Raw genomic sequence first — 10,243 nt, 5'->3', positions numbered from 1 at the left:
CTGACTAAAAGTTTCAAATTTTAATTAGAATGAAAGGAATTAGATAATTTGAGCCTTGAGAGCCATTCTCTTTCAAGGTTTTAAACCTCTTTAAAACTATTTCAGTATGACAGTCGAAGGGTCACTCTGGGTGTTTGTGGCTCTGATCTCAGACCCAGCCAAAATCTCGGCTTCTGGTGCCCTGTTAAAATGTGATCCCCTTCCTGGCAGGAGAAGGCTCTTCTGACAATGGAATGATTTAGAATTAAATATGTAAATCAATAAGAAACATTTTAAAATGCATTTATTTTTGAAGTAAGAAGGAAAATGTGCATATTTAATATTTTGCACTTGTGTAATGTTTAAGAGAATTGTGCCCATGAAATTATCAACTTTGTAGCTCCAATTGCAGGTGAAATTAAATAATTGATTAAATCTTAGGATGTTAGATTAAGCTCCTCTTACCTTTTTCATACCAATATAACATTTTTGAAAATATAAATTTTACCAATTAGTCATAAAACTTTATTACTTGAAAAGGAAATTAAACATATTAGGTTTATAATGAAGTTTATAATATCTGCATTTGGATAAAATGTTACTCCAAAACCTCTGCAAAGTGATTAATAAGACTTGATATATTTAAAATAGAATTACATAATTGATTTTTTGAATAATTAAGTTTAATGAGTTTTAAAACACAATTGTTTATACCCAGAAGGAATTATCTTAGTCTCTCATGCTTGCAAAACTTGCCTTTGTGGAAACTGAAAAAAATTTCATCAAGGGAAAGCCTTACACTTTGGTGTATATTTCTGTGCTGAAGTTATTCTTTTGAAAACCAAAATCAGGTTTCTGGCATCAAGCTGGAGGGCTATGTGTCAGTTTTCTGAAAGCTTTCCGATAACTTTTCAACATCAGATAATAGTATAATTGAGTCTGTGACTGTATCAGGAGTTGGCAAGGGCAAGTACCTTACAATGCCTCTCCCAACACACACTCTTCATGGGTCTTTTAAAGACCTTTCTTCATTCCATGAAATAACAAAGGGAGTAGAATTCCACATAGATGTTTCTGCTATTATTATTTCTAGTTAAATGAAAGTAAAATATAAGCTAAAGAATTCATATAAAGAAAATGTCTTTAAGTATCTTTAATAGCTAACCACATATCTTAATTAAAACTATTCTGTAGTTCTTAATGCAAATAGATGTTATTCAATAGAAACGCTGATTAATAGTTTCCCTTTTATTCTCATTTCAAAATCATTAACTCTTTCATCTGAATAATGTATGTTTTTTGATTAAAAATAATGTATATAATGTCCCCTAAAGCAAGGGACATGAAGGAAAAAATAAACAAATGGGACTTCATCAAAATAAAAAGCTTCTGCATGGCTAAAGAAAACAGCATTAAAATGAAAAGAGAACCAACAGTATGGGAAAACATTTGCCAGTGACACCTCAGACAAGGGTCTGATCTCCAAAATATATAAAGAACTCACATGACTCCACTCCAGGAAGACAAACAACCCAGTTAAAAAAATGGGCAAAGGACTTGAACAGACACTTCTCCAAGGAAGACATACAGAGGACCTAGAGATATATGAAAAGATGCTCAGCATCACTAGCCACCAGAGATGCAAATTAAAACCACAGTGAGATATCACCTCACACCAGTCAGAGTGGCCAACATAAACAAATCAACAAACAAATGTTGGAGAGGATGCAGAGAAAAGGGAACCCTAGTACATTACTTGTAGGAATGCAGACTGGTGCGGCCACTGTGGGAAACAGTATGGAATATCCTCAGAAAACTAAAAATGGAACTGCCCTTTGACCCAGCAATTCCGCTGCTGGGATGATACCCTAAGAACCCTGAAACACCAATCCAAAAGAACCTATGCATCCCAATGTCCATAGCAGCACAATTTACAATAGCTAAGTACTGGAAGCAACCTAAGTACCCATCAGCAAATGAGTGGATCAAAAAACTATGGTATATTCACACAATGGAATTCTACGCAGAAGAGAGAAAGAAGGAGCTTATACCCTTTGCAACAGCATGGATGGAACTGGAGAACATTATTCTAAGTGAAATAAGCCAGGCGGTGAGGGACAAATACCATATGATCTCACCTTTAACTGGAACATAATCACCAGAAGAAAAAAGCAAACAAAATATAACCAGAGACATTGAAGTTATGAGCAATCTAACAATAGCCAGAGGGGAGTGGGGAGGTGACAGTGGGGAGAAGGGTTTTCAGGAACTATGATAAAGGACACATGGACAAAACCAAGGGAGAGGGTGGAGGCAGGGGAGGTAGGTTTGACTGGGGTGGGGTGGAGGGGTGGGGAGGAAATGCAAACAACTGTAATTGAACAACAATAAAAAAAGTTTTAAAAATAATGTATATATTTTAAAAGAACTTTAACATGGAAAATCAAGTTCTAAAATCTTTAAAGGTAGTTTTATAACAATGCTTTAAAAAGATAGCTTCTGTATATTCTACTATTTTTATCTCTTTTAATTACACTTTTTGAAATAACATATTTAATGTTTCTACACAATACAGACAGAAATAGCAAAAAATGTTTTAGTAAAAATGTTATTATTTTGTATAAGCCAAATATGAAAAGTGTGTTGTTCAGAACTTTTGTGCTATAAAACTATAAATAGTGTAGCCTAAAATTTCAAATTTAACATATAGTTAAAAGACAAAATAAAATAAAATGTGATACCTCCATGGTGTTTTGTTAGCAGAAGAGTAATTTTTGGTATTTTAGCAATACTTTGAATTTATAATATTTTAAAAAGTGGTTATTTAATTCACCTAAACTAACTTTTTCTATTTTATTGTATCCACCTACTTTCTTTTAATTTGGTAGATTTATATAGTCTCTTTTATTCATGTTTTAACAATTTTAAAATTGTTTTATCATATACAGTTAATTTGACATATGAAATGATTAAATATTCATTTAGAAGTTTTACAAACCTATAAGTAATAAATGGCTAATAATGACTCTTTCCCCTAATTCTATTTCTCTTGTATTTTTCATCTACACACGATTAGAGAGAGAACAGAAAAAAATGGTGATGATTTTCCCGCAGGTCCTTCTATCCAACACAGAAATCAGTGTTCCATGGTTCTAAGTAGTTTAGTCAAATGGGAAAGAACCTAGATAACGTGTCATTAAGAATGCTGCTTCTTTCTTCTGTCCTTTATTGAATGCACTCATGTTAAAGCAAAACAGAATGTAACTCGATGAAAACAAAAGAACAAAACCAAGTACAACCAACATACAAAGAGTCCAGAAAACAATTATGCACCTACAATATATACCAGTCAGTATAAATTTTATCATTGTAAAGAAATGACTTTTAAGCTAATATGTATGCTGCTGTTTATTAATAATATTTTTTTATTTTTCATAGAGCTCATATTTATGAAACTCAGTATGCTACATAGGCATTATCTCATTGTTTTGATATTGTAATTATGATATATGAAGGGAAGGTATTTCTTCATCCCAATGATAAGGAAAAAAGGTGCAAAACCAAAGTGTTTTTTCCAAGTTACTATGGAAATAAACATACAATTGGAAATTCTCATCATGACTTTTCCCTCTGTCTACTTCATCTACACACAATCATATTTACAAGTACTATTTATGGATTTTTTCAAATGCACCAAGCTCTGTGCATGCACTTTACATAAACCATTTTATTAAACTTTCACAAAAATCATATGAAAAAATTACTGCTTTAATCCCCATTGGACTGAGGAGAAACTGGGTACTGAAGAGTGAAATGTGCCATACAAAGTCACTGGTAACTGTAAGTGACGGAGCCATGACTCAAAGAGAACATTCCAGTATCAAAACCCGTGCACTTATTGAAGCTCCTGGATGGCTGTTATGAACTGAATTGTGTCCACCCCTCCAATACATATGCTAATACTCAAACTCCCAATGTGACTGTATTTAGACAGGGTAGGCATGTGAAAACAAAATAAAGGGGTGGTCTCACCAGAAACCAATACTTTCTACACCTTGATCTTGGACTCCCAGCCTCCAGAACTGTTACAAAATTATTTTTTTTGTTGTTTAAGCCAGCAATTTTCAACTGATGTGCTGTGGTGGGTACACTGGTGTGCCACAAGAATTTTTTTTTAATCCTCACTCGAGGACATTTTTTATTGCTTTGAGAGAGAGCGGGAGAGAGGAAGAGAGAGAGAGAGAGAGATGGATGAGAGAGGAAAGCATTGATTGGTTGCCTTCTGTATGCATCCAGACAGGGAATTGTACTTCCCCTACCCGGGATAGGACCCACAGCCTAGGCATGTGCCCTGACCTGGAATCAGACCCGCAGACTTATGGTTACAGGATATTGCTCCAACAAACTGAGACACACAGGTCAGGCCACCACAAGAATTTTTAAAACATGAAATACCTAACCATTTAGTCAGGGACCTGACCTCTTTTCCCTTAGATCAGGGGTCCCCTAACTCCAGGCTGCAAACCAGTAGTGGTTTGGGTTTGGTAGGAACCAGGCCACGCAGCGGGAGGTGAGCTTCAATGTAGTGTGCCTGAATCATCCCAAAACCACCTCCCCACCCCAGTACATGGAAAAATTGTCTTCCACGAAACTGGCCCCTGGTGCAAAAAAAGGTTGGCAACTGCTGCCTTGGATTGTCAGATGAAAAATAATGACAACTGCCAATGCAACAATAGCCATCCATAGTGAATGAATCAAAATTATCCTTGTTTTCACCCTGGCTGGTGTGGCTCAGTGATTGATTCTCGGCTGCAAACCGAGAGGTTGCTGGTCCTGTTCCTGGCTAGGGTACATGCCTGAGTTGCTGGTCGGGTCCCCAGGTGGGAGCGTGCAAGAGGCAACCAATAGATGTTTCTCTCACACATGGATGTTTCTCTTCTTTTCTCTCTTCCTTCTCCTCTCTCTAAAAGTAAATAAATAAAATATTTAGTAAAATTTACACTTGTTTTGTCAAAGCAGCAAAAAATATATATATTCTTGGTGTGCAGTAGAATTTTAGTAATTAGTTCATGTGTGCAATGAAAAGAAAAAGGTTGAAAATCACTGATTTAAGCCATTCAGACTAAATTACTCAGTGAAGGCAGCCCGAGCTAATACAATGGCATCCGGCTCAGTGATTTGGTGCCAGGCCATCTGATTTTGTGCCTGTCAGGCTGTCTTTCAGATGCATATTCTAATCAGAAAACAGTTGACTTTACACTCTCTGTTCCTCCTCCTCCTCTTTTTTTGTTCTTTTATTATTGTGAGCTAAGGAAACACTCAAAGATTGTTGGTGATTTGTGCTGCTGCAGAACAGTTGGGAAGCAACTCTTATTTTTTTCTTATTGAACCTGAAAGGACTTATGCTGCGAAAGGCATGCTTTTCTTTTTTTATCTGTGTCTCTACTCCGTGTCTAATGTCTTCCCTACTCAGTCAAGTGTCTTCCCCGCTGTTGTTCATGCCTCAAAGAGCAGTATTAGTACCAGATGTCACAAGAGACAGATTGACAATGAACCAGGCAGCCAGAATATATGGCGCAAACCAAAGAGAGTAGTAGTGGCGAAAGTGTTATTATTAATTTGTTAATATTTAATTTGCTCACAGTTTCATGGAACATTTATGTTTCTACTCTTCTGCCCAGCCATTGCACACAACATGTGTCTTGTGTGCACGCGCCTTCTGAATTTATGTCACTATTGCTGAATATTTCTCTGGAGGGCTGTGAGGGTGGAAACATGAGCCCTTGCTTCCTTGATTTCTTTAGACCCTTAAGAAGCCATGCTAAATTTTATATCCTTGTGTGGTCCAATGAACAGGGATAAGATTAATGTGCTAAAGTTCTTAGGATTCTGCTAGTGAAACTGACGCTCCGGATGCATATTATTTGTGGATTTTAATCTATATTCTTAGGGAGAGAGATAAATTTAGAGATCTTGTAAATAAAAATCAATATGGATGATAACCTCTCACACCAACAGATTTGGGAGGTCTTCGTTTATTTCATAAATATTATTGTGGATTAGAAATATTCCTTCTCACTAAATGATTTCATGTTTTCTTTCTGTTTCTTTCCTCTTTTTCTTTTTCTGCTCCGCCATATCTCATGTTCTTGCTCTGCTTTTCTATCTCCCACACAGAAAATCATGTTGGATTTTCTATGATTCCTTGACTAAAGTCACAGAAACAGACACAGGAGTAGGCAGACACCCATTAATTTCACAGTGTGATAGTGATAGTTCAATATGCAGAAGAGAAGAATAATAGTATGTACAGAATATGTTTTTCCATGTACAATCATATTTCATGTATTTCATCTCTAATAGTGTTTTGTTTAAGATTGTGTAAAATAGTACAAAGTATGATGTGTAGAGAAATGTTTGTGAACTTTAAAAAAAAAAACCTCACTACTCTTTTGGAGTGAAATTCATTATAATCAGCAATTTTTGGAAACTATCCAAAAGGATTGGGTCACTGAATATATTTTCTTGAGTTTATGTTTGGTGTGTGTTACAGTGAGGCTGTATTCCTAAATAGAAAACATATTGAACTGTTATAAATGTTCTTTATACATGATGGCTTTGCTTTAAGATAAGATTCAAAAGACACCTTAACACTTCTTCCTTTATGGCTTAAACCATAAAGGGCATAAAATTTATTCTGACAATTTTATTATCCAAATATTTTTATTCTATCAAATTAAATAGTTGGATTAAATCTATACAGATTATAAATGCTTTTATATTTATTTATTTACACTTTTCTGCATTACTATTTTTAGGAAATATTGGGGATATGATTTAGCTAATTTGCATCTCTAATGGGCAAGGATTGAAACCAGTAACTAGTGGAAATTGTGGTATATAATACAGAGCAACTCTGCCTCAAGACCTGTGATGTAACTTCATACCAGTTCACTTGTAGAGAAGTTTTAAACATGTTGCTAATAATGCTGATGAATTAAGGAATGGAAAGTTTTTCTCCCATATTGTATTGCCCCTATGCTGGTGATTATGAGTGTTTTCAAATTGAAATAGAAATTTCATTTTGCAGGCACATTCAACATACAGTATATAATGCAAAATAATTTCATCAATTAGGAAAAAGAAATTACCAAATATTATGTAATACTATGTGGAAGAAAATAATCACTGCATTCTTGATTTATTTTTTACCTTTGTAACTGTTAGTATTAGTGCTGGATGTTAAACCACCATAGGTTCATTAATTAGATAAATACTACACAATATGTTTTACTTTGTTGATTTAGTTATATACAACATTCAATGTAAATATAATTTTAATGTCTTATGAATGGAGAGATCATCTTCAGGTTCCTCAAAATAATGCTGGTTATATTACCAGTGAGTTGACTATTAAACCAGAGGATACAAAATTTCTACTTGTTCCCTTTTCCCTTAACAGTAGTTTAAATTTAATTTCTGCATTTCATTTTTACTGTTACTAGAAGAGAGTGTTATTTGGCTTACTCTTACCATTAGCCTCAGCTTAATCAACCCTGTTTATGAGTTCCAATTTCCACATGCCTTTGGTTAAATGTGTACTATTTTAGTAGGTGTCACATATATTTATTTTGGTTATTTTTTACTAGCATGTGGGAAAATAATAATTTCCATTTAAGGCACAAAATTCAGTATGGGAGTAAAAATAATTTTGCATTACATATGAGATATATCACTTTGATTATACCTTTTAGCTATTTTATGAAAGGCCACTGAATGTTTGCCACTGCTTCTGATACTAGAAGTTGTCTCATTGCCATGGATCAAAGGCTGTAAGTGGGCTGGGGGGGTGGGGGTCAGGGACTGGTCACATTCACTGCTGATAATAAGTAGCAGGTACTTCATTTTTGCATTTAATTAAAGGGGTTCAATTTTATTTTTAGTTTAACCACTTAATATTTAAAATATCAAGAACTTCCTTATCTTACTCAGTTTTAGGAATAAAATGTGGCTTTGTTTTACATTCATTAGGAACACTAATTTTCTGCAGAAAGGAAAAATTCTTTAATGTAGTATGTCTCAGCTGTCTAATAAAAGAATTGTAGTACCATTAATAACCAAATTACTGATGAAACATGCTTTTATTATTTTTTTACTTACAGTGGAAAATGATAATGTGAGGAATAAAAATTGGCAATGTAATACAGAGAATTTTGCATGGCAGTAAAAGTTAAGTCAATGAAGGAGAGAAAAAGTATGTGAAAAATTGCAAGGAACAAGAAAAGTGTAACATGATTGTATACGATAAGAGTCTATTAACATAAAAAAGATTATTTTTTCCATGACATAGTAACAAAGTGTAAAGAGAAAAATAAAAATTATAAGAAAGGAAGCATGATTAAAGCCTCTGTCTACAGGTTATCTTCACAGAGTAACTTAAAAGGTGTGTTAATCATCAAGTGTTTCTTCAGCTTCAAGCTGTCACTCTATACCCTATTTTTGGAGCTGAAGCTGGGACTTTTGAAATCTGTGTTTGCACATTGCCTGTAGCCTTTCTAGGAGTTTCTGCCAAGAAGAAGCACTAAAGGACGGCTCCATGGATTGAGGAGCAAGAAGAGAATTGCTCCTTCCCATTTGCTTCTTAAGGACTTCCATTCTTCCAGAACAGCGGCTCTTAAGAGCTTCACCCTTACAACACTTCTTCACCCTGCGGCAGTTCCTTTCTGCAGTTTCAGCTGAGTTGCCTTGCAGCTTTCTAACATTTGCAGAACCATCCTTAGCTGTCCCCCTGGGAGACACCACCTATGCCAGCAGTGTCCTCTCCTCAGAGACTGGAATCCCAGCTCCCTGGCCCCACCTCTCAGCTCTTTAGTGGGAGCTGGCATGAAGTTCCCATGCTGGTGACATCCCCGTGTCTCTTACTTTTCCAGAGTCACCTATTTGGTTAGCAACTATATACCAAGGCAAATAATGTTTTATTTACTTTTTGATTGAGATATATTTGACAGTTAAGAATTGTACTCATTTAAGGTATACAATTTAATGATTGGACATCCATTTATAATGTGAAATAATCATCACATTCAAACAAATTAACATATCCATCTCTTCAGATGATTACCACTTATGTGCGTGTGTGGTGAGGGCATTTAACACCAATCTTCTTAGCCTTGTTGGGCTTAGGGTCTCCAGTATTTATTCATCATGCATTAATAAAAAGTTGTACCCTTTAACCAACATCTCCTCATTCTCCCCAGCCCATACCACTCCCAGCCCCTGACAACCACCATTATGCTCTTTGCTCTTATGAGTTCACTAGTTTAAATTCCACATATTAGTATTTGTCTTTCTGCATCTGGCTTATTTCTGTTAGCAACATGTCCTCCAGGTTCACAATCTTGCCATCTGTGATAGACTTGGATGAAATTGAAATGAGAATTTTTTTTTTCTGTTCCCAAAACTAGTGTTTTTTTCCTTAACTGGAGCCTGAATAATACAAGGTGTAGAAACAAAACTGCTAGAGCTCAAATTCATTACTGTTGAGCATTTTCTGAAGTATTTTAAATTGGAAATATAGCCCTGGTTAGGTAGCTCAGTTGGTTAGAGCGTCATCCCAATATGCCAAGGTTGTGGGTTTGATACCCAGTCAGAGCACATACAAGAATCAGCTAATGAATATATAAATAAGTGGAACAACAAATCAATGTTTTTCTCTCTCTAAAATCAATAAATAAAATTTTTTTTAAAAATCGGAAATATAATGTTGTTTCCAAATGATAGATCTTTCCCTGAACTACATCATATCTTACTTTTATCCATACCTTCCTTTCCAGGTTAACATCTACTTGTCTTTCAGGAGTAAACTTAGATGTTGACCCTTTTCAGATGTCTTCTCTAACACCCACAAATGGCAGAGGTAGCTTCCCATCCAAATTCCTTATGTAACACTTATGCAAGGTAGAAGTACCCACTGACTTGTCTTTATCTCCTCTCACATAGCAGTCCCTGTGAGGAACTGAACCTATTCTTATTCCCTGGACCTTGACTGTACTTTAGTGTTACTGCCACATACTAGGTGCTAAATAAATATCACATACATAACTTAATAAATATTTCAAAGGAGGGTTATTTTCTCAGAATTGCGGTTGCCAGATTTAATAAATAAAAATGTCTTCCAGTTAAATGCATTTCATTAAATCGATGACTAATTTATTTAATGTAAGTATGTACAAAATGTTGCATTGTTACCATAATACACATTGTT

The sequence above is a fragment of the Desmodus rotundus genome, chromosome 2 (assembly GCF_022682495.2).
Source record: "Desmodus rotundus isolate HL8 chromosome 2, HLdesRot8A.1, whole genome shotgun sequence".
Taxonomy (NCBI): Eukaryota; Metazoa; Chordata; class Mammalia; order Chiroptera; family Phyllostomidae; genus Desmodus; species Desmodus rotundus.
Note: the sequence above shows the minus strand (reverse complement) of the source record.